The following is a 10,162-nucleotide window of genomic DNA, read 5'->3' on the forward strand; positions in this document are numbered from 1 at the left end:
ATTTGGATAGGTCAGACTATTATCAGTTAAATGAGAAATACAGTTAACTCTTGAACAACAAGTGTTTAAACTGCACAGGTCCACTTATATGTGGATTTTTTCAATAAACAGAGTAAATGTATTTTCTTTTCCTTATGTTTTTCTTAGTATTTTTCTCTAGCTTTCTTTATTGTAAAAATACAGTATATAATACATATAACATAGAAACATATAAATGTGTTAATTGACTTATCTACTCTTTGTCAGTAAGGCTTTTAGTCAACAGTACATTATTATTAGTTAATCGTTGTGGAGTCAAAAGTTACACATGGATTTTTTTGTTGCATGGGGGGTGCGGTGTCAGCTTTCCAACCCCTATGTTTCTCAAGGGTCAAATATATATCTATATAAGCATAATCATGATCTGAAAACCAAAAGGAGAATGATGATGAATTAAGGAATGAAAATTTAAACCACATACTTACTGGATTATAAATACCTCTCTAAATAATGTAATGCTCAAACTGAAGATTCACAAATAGAAGAGAGTGGTGAAATGACAATCGAAATAAAGGGGTAATGCTTTTAAAGACATTTTAACACTTAGAATCAATTGTTTTACTGACACGGAAGCATAAAGGATATAAAAAATGTTCTGAGTCCCAAACTAATTCTTGGCAACTGCCAATATTTTTGTTATTTAGTTTCCTTGCAAAAAATAAAATTAACTTGAATAATGTTGTCTAATCTTGTTACAGAAATGCCTTTATTAAATTATTAATAAGCATTAATCATACCGTTTTCTTTCAAGGATGGAAGGGAATAGCATAATAGAAGAAATATCCACTAAAATGTTTGGTGATTTTTATAAAACTTCTTCCAAAAACAGTTTACACTTAAAAGAGTAACTATTATGGCATTTAATTATATCTCAATTTAAAAAATAGCTCATTATACTATTTAGTGTCCATTATCAAAAGGAACCATATGACAGTTGCTTAATAAAGGATTAGAAAAATTTAATCCCTAATAATCTAAGAATGCAAATATAACGTTAAGAAAACCTAGAGAAGTAAAACTCAAATTTGTCCCTTGGATTTTTCTCTTTTTTAAATATCAGTTCTCACTTGACCATTGCTTAAGTGCTAGGTCCCAATAATTTCATGTTTGACTTTTCAAAAATGCTAATTTATTATGATAAATGCTTGATACAAGACACAGAAAAGGGGTGGCGCCAGCAAGATAATAAATTAGGAAGCGCCAGACTCTCCCTCCTGCATTGAGACACCAAATTCATAATATTCACACCAATTCACTTGTGGGAAATCAAGAAAACGGTTAAGAGGCTCCTGCACTACAGGCAAGTATGAAATCAATGGCATTGCAGCCAATAGGAAAATCATGGCACTCCTCTATCGCCCCTCGCCCTGACACAGCATGATCACTAAGGAACTCCAAACTCCCAGCTTTTCCTATTGAAGGGGAAAGTAAGAGCATGTGTCCAATATTTTTACTTTTCAGGGTGTTGACAAGGGAACGGTTTCTGACTGCTCTGTCTCAGAGGGCACACTTCTAATTTCACTTACCTGCATTACCTGATAACAAAGCCAAACAAAAACTAAAAATAAAACTGCAAGCCAATATCCCTGATGGATATAGATGCAAAATCCTTCAACCCAATACTAACAATCTGGATTCAATAGCACATTAAAAGGATTATATACCATAAACAACTCGGATTTATTCCTGGGATGCAAGGATGGTTCAACACACAAAAATCCATTAATGTTATTTACCACATTAACAGAACAAAGAGAAAAAAATCACATGATTGTATCAATAAAAGTAGAAAAAGTATTTGGCAAAATTTAACACTTTTTCCTAATGAAAAAAAAAAACCACTCAACAAACTAGAAGAAAAAAGAAATTACCTCAACACAATAAAGGCCATATATGACAAGAACACAATAAACATCATACTCAATGGTAAAAAACTGAAAGCTCTTCCTCTAAGAAGACAAGATTGACTGCTTTTGCCACTACTATTCAACATAATGCCCGTGGTCATCGCTGAAACAATTGAGAAAGAAAAAATAAACAAATCAAAGGAATCAAAATGGGAAAGGAAGAAGTAAAATTATCTCTGCTTGCAGATGACATAATCATATATGTAGAAAACTTTAAAGATTCCAGAAAAAAAATGTTAGAAATGACTTTAAAATTCGGTAAGGTTGAAGGATACAGAGTCAAAATATGAAAATCAGTTATGTCTCTACATATTAACAATGAACCACCCCAAAAGGAAATTAAGAAAATCCCATTTGCAATAGTATCAGAAAGAACAAAATACCTAGAGATAATCATAACCAAAGAGGTGAAGAACCTGTACATTGAAAACTATAAAACATTGCTGAGGCCCTGGCCGGTTGGCTCAGTGGTAGAGCGTCGGCCTGGCATGCAGGAGTCCCGGGTTCGATTCCCGGTCAGGGCACACAGAAGAAGCGCCCATCTGCTTCTCCACTCCTCCCTCTCTCCTTCCTCTCTGTCTCTCTCTTCCCCTTCTGCAGCCAAGGCTCCATTGGAGCAAAGTTGGCCTGGGTGCTGAGGATGGCTCCATGGCCTCTGCCTCAGGCGCTAGAATGGCTCTGGATGCAACAGAGCAACACCCCAGATGGGCGGAGCATCGCCCCCTGGTGAGCATGCCTGGTGGATCCCGGTTGGGCGCATGCGGCAGTCTGTCTGACTGCTTCCCCGTTTCCAGCTTAAGAAAAATACAAAAAAAAAAATTGCTGAAAGAAATTGAAATATTTTAATAAGTTGAAAGAAATGCTGTGTTCACTGGGAGACCTAATATTGTTAAAATTTCCATACAACCAGAAGCAATCTACAGATTCAATGCAATCAAAATACCAATGTCATTTTTTTACAGAAATAGAAAAAACAGTCCTAAAATTCACTGAAATCACAAAAGACAATGAATATCAAGAAAATTTTAAGAAGTAAGAACAAAGCTGGAGGCCTCATACTTGTTGACTTCAAAACATATTAGAATACTAGAGTTATCAAAACAGTATGGTACTGGCATAAAGACAGACATATAGAACAATGGAACAATACAGAGAGCTGAGAAATAAATCCACACATATGTGGGCCAGTAATCTCCAACAACAATATCACAACTACTTTATAGGGAAAATATAGTCTCTTCAACAAACGGCATTAAGAAAACTGGATATCCACATGCAAAAAACAAAACAAAATAAAAAAGGACCCTTATCTTACACCAAATACAAATCAACTCTAAATAGATGAAAGACTTAAATGTCAGACCTGAAAATCTTCAAAACATTGGTCTTGACATCGATTTTTTTAGATTTGACACTAAAAATCAAAAGCAATGAAAGTGCCTGACTTGTGGTGGTGCAGTGGATGGAAGCATCAACCTGGAATGCTGAGGTCGCCGGTTTGAAACCCTGGGCTTGCCTGGTCAAGGCACATACAATAAGCAGCTACTATGAGGTGATGCTTCCTACTCCTCCCCCCTTTCTCTTTCTCTCCTCTCTCTAAAATCAATACATAAAATATTTTTAAAAAATAAAAAATTTATAAAACAACAAAAGCAAAAACAAACAAATATAACTACATCAAAATTGAAAGCTTCTGTACAACAAAGGAAACAATCAACAGAGTGAAAAGGCATCCTACGGAATGAAGTAAATATATATTTGTAAACCATGTATATGTTAAAAAGTTCATATTCAAAACATATAAGATAATCTTACAACATAATTACAATAAATAAATAAAAGACCTGATCTAAAAATGGGGCAGGCCTGGCTGAGTAGTTTAGTTGGTTGGAGCATTGTTCCCACCTGCTGAGGTTGCAGGTTCAATTGCCAGTCAGGGCACTGACAAGAGTCAACCAATGACAGCATGAATAAGTGAAACGACATATTGATGTTTCTCTTTTTCTCTTTGTCTCCCTCCCTTCCTTTTTCTCTAAACATCAGTAAATAAAAAAATGGGGCAAACTATTTAAATAGACATTTTTCTAAAGAAGGCATACAAATGGCCTACAGATATATGAAAAGATGCTCAATTTCACAAATTATCAGAAAAATGCAAGAAAAAAACCAGTAAAATATTATCTCAAGCCTGTCAGAATGGCCATTATTGGTACTCTCATGAGATATTGGGAATGTATAATGGTACAATCATTATGGAAAACAGTATAAAGTTTTCTAAAAAAAAAAAAATTAAAATTAGAATTATCATGTGATCTAGCAACCCCACTTTTGGGTATTTATCCAAAAAAACACCAACTGAAAATAGGATCTTGAAGAGATATTTACAATCCTATATTGATTATTGCATTACTCACAATAGTCAAGAGGTGGAAACAATCTCTTGACTATCAGTAGATAAATAGATTTTAAAAAGTTATGGTAGAAGACACAATTAAATGGTAAGGAAGATAGCCTGTGCTCACAAACTGGAAGAATTAGTATTGTTAAAATGTCCATATTACCCAAAACAATCTACAATTCAGTGAAACCCTAACAAAATTCCAATGGCATTTTTCACAGAAATAGAACAAACAATTTAAAAATTTGGGAGCCACAAAAGGCCCTGAGTAACTACAGCAATATAGAGAATAAATCTGGGGGTATCACATTTCTTGACTTCAAACTGTACTACAAAGCTGTAGTAATCAAAGTAGTATAGTACCGGCATAAAAACAAACATATATTAATGGAACAGAACAGAGTGCAGAAATAAATTTTTTAGTATAAATTAGAGGAATTAGACATCAGACATTTGGTTTTAAAGGGCTAAAATTTTCACATATGTGGTATTATTCTTTTATAGGTAATCATATTCCTAATATGCTTAATATAAACCATCTCTGCATTTATTTTAAATTTTTAATTGTGATATAGTCATGCACTGAATAATGATGTTTTAGATGACAGCAGACAACATATATAACAGTGGTTTCATAAGATTGTAATGGAGCTGAAAAATTCTTATTACCTAATGATGTCATAGCTGTCCTAATGATGTAGCGCAAAGGTTGCATAATCGACAAGGCCATGATTGAGATGGCAAACACTTTAACCTGGGTGTGGATGAGGATGACATTGAGGAGTTCTGGAGGTGTTTCCTGGGAAATTGACTGAGGAGTTGCTGGAACTGGAACAGGTATGCATAACTGAAGAAGAGACAGTAGAAAAGAAGCACAGGAGAAGAGTCCCCAAGGAAATTCACAGTGAAGAATTTAGCAGAAGCGTTTGCAAATTTCAACAAGCTCCCAAAATACTTTGAAAACAGGAACCCCAATGCCAAAAGGTTTTCATTATTAGAGAGGAATGTTCACGACGCATTTTCTGCTTAGAAGCAAATGTATGATAAAAAATAGAAACAAATCAAACATACCGCCATAGAATATTACTGAAAAAGTGACATCTTCTCAAGAAGAGCCTCAGGCAGATCCTTCAGAAGGTATCCCAGAAAAAAGCATTGTTCCCTTAGAAGATGACAGCTCCGTGTGTGTTAGCGCCCCTTAAGACCTTCCCGTGGGACAAGATGTGCCGGTAGGAGACATTGACACTGGTGATCCTGATCCTGTGCAGGCTTAGGCTAATGCATGTATTTGTGTCTTAGTCTTCACAAGAACATTTAAAAGGTAAAAAAAATTAAATTTAAAAAGTAGAAAAAGGCTTATAAGTAAGGATATAAAGAAAGAAAATATTTTTTGTACAGCTATACATGTGTTCATGCTTTAATCTAAATGTTAGTATAAAAGAATCAAAAAGTGTAAAAAATTTATAAAGTAAAAAAAACTATAATAAGTTAAGGTTAATTATTACTGAAGAAAGAGTAATGTTGAAAATTTAGTGTAGCCCAAGTATACAGTGTTTATAAAGTTTGCAGTGGTGTAGAGCAATACCCTAGGCCCCTGGCCAGCAATCTGTGGTTTGTGAGTCACATGCAGCTCTTTGGCCCCTTGAGTGTGGCTCTTCCACAAAATACCACGTGTGGACACTACCTCAATAAGGAATGTACCTACCTATATAGTTTAAGTTTAAAAAATTTGGCTGTCAAAAGAAATTTCAATTGTTGTACTGTTGATATTTGGTTCTGTTGACTAATAAGTTTGCCGATCATTGCCCTAGGCCTTCACTTCATTTCCCCTTCACTCATGGATTCACCCAGAGCAACTTCCAGTCCTGCAAGCTCCATTCATGGTAAGTGCCCTATACAGGTGTACCATTTTTTATCTTTGATATCATATTTTTACTGTATGCTTTCCATGTTTAGATACACAAATACTTATCATGTTACAATTGCCTACAGTGTTCTGTACAGTAACATGCTATACAGGAAGTCTAGGCTATACCATACAGCCTAGGCATGTAGTGGGCTATAATATCTATGTCTCTGTAAGTGTACTTTATGATGTCTAAACAATGAAATCACCTAATGATGCATTTTCCAGAAGCCATCTCTGTTAAGTGATGCATGACTGTACTAGATATTTTGTGGTGTCTGCCTCCCATAGCCACAACTGACTAGCCTGAGTGGTAGACATAGTCCCAAGGATAATTCACATATAAATTGGCAAGGGATCTATGACTTAAAACAGCCTGGCTCAAAAGTCTGAATTGGAATTTGTGCTTAAAAACTGAGTTAAAGCCCTGGCTGAATAGCTCAGTTGGAGCACTGTCCCAGAAAGGAGGTTGCTGGTTTGAATCCCCCATCAGGGCACATACAGAAGCAGCTCGGTGTTCCTGCCTCTCTTTCTACCTGCCTCTCTCTCTTAATTAAAAAAAAAAGTTTAGTTAAAAATTTGAGTGTCTGTCATGAGGTAGAAACAAGTCTGACACTGCAGTGCTGTGCAAGCCAGAGGTCTGAGGGGTAGGAATCATGAGTCAAATGTTTCTGGAGGATTGCCTCAATTCATGAATAGAAGAGTGAAAATTCAGTTTGTCATGTATTTTAAGATACACTTTAAAACTGACACAAAGCTATTAAATATACATTTAAGGCATCATATAAAATGTACATGTACTTTTCATTCTACCTGTGGAAATAGACACTATCCCTACCTGTACTTAAAAGTCAGGAATTCCCTCTTCTCTCAGTTCTGATTTTACTTTTGTCTTTTAAATATGTGAATCAATATTAGAGATGAATGGCATTGAGAACAGTAAAGCCTGGCAAAAGAGCTACTATAAACTTTACAGAATAGATAGAACTTTTGCAAGCCATAATTTTGTAATTATGTGGAAATTATACTGTTGAATTCATCGAAAGGCCGTTCTTATCTGCTGACATTTGTTTTACAGTCTGCCGAGGTTATACAAACACGCCCCTCATCTATGACATATAGAACTCAGCTTCGATGAAACTACTTAGCTGGCCAAGTTTGCCCGTGGCACCTCCCCTAGTCACTCTCAGCTGTCCAGTACTACTGGGCTACATCCTTTGTACCTTCCAGATCACTAAGCCATTGCTCTAAGATTTTCCTGATGTACTCCTCCTTAAAATGTAGCTGTGCTGAGCCCAGCCTGATTATAGGCTTAGGCATCTAATAAAAATGAATTTACTTAATGGATTAATGAGTGATAATGGTTTCAAGTATACGCCTTTCAGATAACACCTAGGCCTGAAATGCCCTAACATAAAGGACAACTGAGCAAAAATTTCAGATAGCATTTGGGACCTATAAGCTTTTGGTTTACTCAAGATACATAGAGGTGAACCTGCAATCTATGTTTAGGTTATTCAATCTTTAATAAAAAACATATTAAAACATTTATTTAAAGTCACAATATTTTCAATTTGTACATAATGTATAGAACATCTTTCTTTTAATCGGGACATTTCTTAAAGCTGTTAAACGTATTTTCAGTGTCATTAGACTTCTAATGATTTGACCAAGGGCTTTCCATGAACATAAATAAGATGTATAAACTACACTCTGGAACAGGAGTTGCAGCCATGCCAGGCTGAAGGTTGCCGAGCACAGAGAAAAAGGTCATGAATGTGAACTAAGCTTTGGTCTAAATCACTGCTACTCACTAAATGTATGACCTCTGGCAAGTGTCTTAACCAATCTTAACCTCAGGTTCCTTGAATGTTTAGGTTATTCAATCTTTAATAAAAAACATATTAAAACATTTATTTAAAGTCACAATATTTTCAATTTGTACATAATGTATAGAACATCTTTCTTTTAATCGGGACATTTCTTAAAGCTGTTAAGAAATAAAATAAAGATAACAGTAGAGAATGATAAGGATTAAGTGAAAAATGCATATCAAGCACATTTAATGACATCTAATTACATAAGAACTCAATATATGTTAGCAATCATTATTTCTATTATTATTAAGTGAGAGACAGGGAGGCAGAGAGAAAGACACCTGCATGCACCCCGATCAGGATCCACTCGGCAAGCCCCTATGTGGCGATGCTCTGCCCATGTGGGACCATTGCTCTGTTGCTAGGCAACTGAGCTATTTTAGTACCTGAGGAAGGCCATGGTTCCATCTTCATAGCCTGGAGCCAACTTGCTCAAAAGGGCCATGGCTGTTGGAGAGGGAGAGAGAAAAAGAGAGAAGGATGATGGGGAGTAGTAAAGAAGCAGATGGTTTCTTCTCCTGTGTGCCCTGACCGGGAATCAAACCTGGGACTTCCACAGTGGGCCAACACTCTGCCACTGTGCCAACTGACCAGGGCCAGCTATCATTATTAACCAGTAGATTTCTTACTGAATATGTCTTTGATATTTCCCATTAATGGCTATTATTTGAAAAACTTTTAAAACTAAAGCAGCACCAGCTTCAACTTGATATGTTCTGGTTATTAATTCAAAGTGGAAATGACTTGATTATTTTTTCTGATTACAAATATGTATGTTCACACTCACTGACATTGAAATCATACAGAAAATTATAAAGAAAAAAAAAACTACTCAATTTATATATGCAGAGACATACATTATTACTTTAGTAACACTTCTTTCCAAAAGCAGGATGAATCTACCATCTGTTTATTTCTGGTTTTCAAATAGTATAATTGTAGAGCTCTTGTTTCATGATCTCTGCTCATATACTAGCCATACTAGTGGCAAGGTAACTCTTTTTTGGAGTATAAGAGAGTAGAGGTGAAGCCTCTGACATCTGGATTCAAATTCCAGCTTTACCACTTACAGCTTCTTTTATATCATCAGCTTCTTTATCAGTGAAGTGGAGTTGTAAGGAAAGGACATAAGGAATTAATATATTGAGTACTTAAGCAGTGCCTGGTACATAGTAAGTAGTATATAAGAGTTTATTATTATATATGAATAGACAAAGATACCTATGATATATATTATATAAGTAAAAAGCAGCTCATAGAACCAGTTATATATATAATATTATCCCATTTGTATAAAAAGAACAAAGTATATAATAACATATCTATATACAAACATAAAAATACTTAGGCTATACATTGCAGTCTAACATGATTACTTCAGGGAGGAATTTTCACTGGCTCTATAATGTTTCAATTTTTTACAACCTTTATGTATAGTATTATTAATAAATCATTAAAAATAGTTCAATTAAAAATATTTTTTTTTGCCCTGGCCGGTTGGCTCAGTGGTAGAGCATTGGCCTGCCATGTGAAAGTCCCAGGTTCGATTCCCAGCCAGGAAACACAGGAGAAGTGCCCATCTGCTTCTCCACTTTCCCCTCTCCTTTCTCTCTATTTCTCTCTATCTCTCTCTTCCCCTCCCAAAGTCAAGGCTCCATTGGAGCAAAGTTGGCTTGGGTGCTGAGGATGGCTCCATGACCACCATCTCAGGCACTAGAATGGCTCTGGTTGCAACAGGGCAACACCCCAGATGGGCAGATGGGCAAAGCATCACCCCCTAGTGGGCATGGCATGTGGATCCCGGTCAGGCACATGCGCTAGTCTGTCTCTCTGCCTCCTGGCTTCTTGCTTCAAAAAAATACAATATATATATAGATATCTATATCTATATATAGATATAGATATATATCTTTTTTGAGATGAAGAAAAAAGGAGAAAGTACAAGAAAACAACAAAACTCTAGGTTTTCAGAAATATAATAGTTTTGTTTTCATGCTATGCCAAAATATGGGAGCTTAGGTTTACAGAATTAAAT

The sequence above is a fragment of the Saccopteryx bilineata genome, chromosome 3 (assembly GCF_036850765.1).
Source record: "Saccopteryx bilineata isolate mSacBil1 chromosome 3, mSacBil1_pri_phased_curated, whole genome shotgun sequence".
Taxonomy (NCBI): domain Eukaryota; kingdom Metazoa; phylum Chordata; class Mammalia; order Chiroptera; family Emballonuridae; genus Saccopteryx; species Saccopteryx bilineata.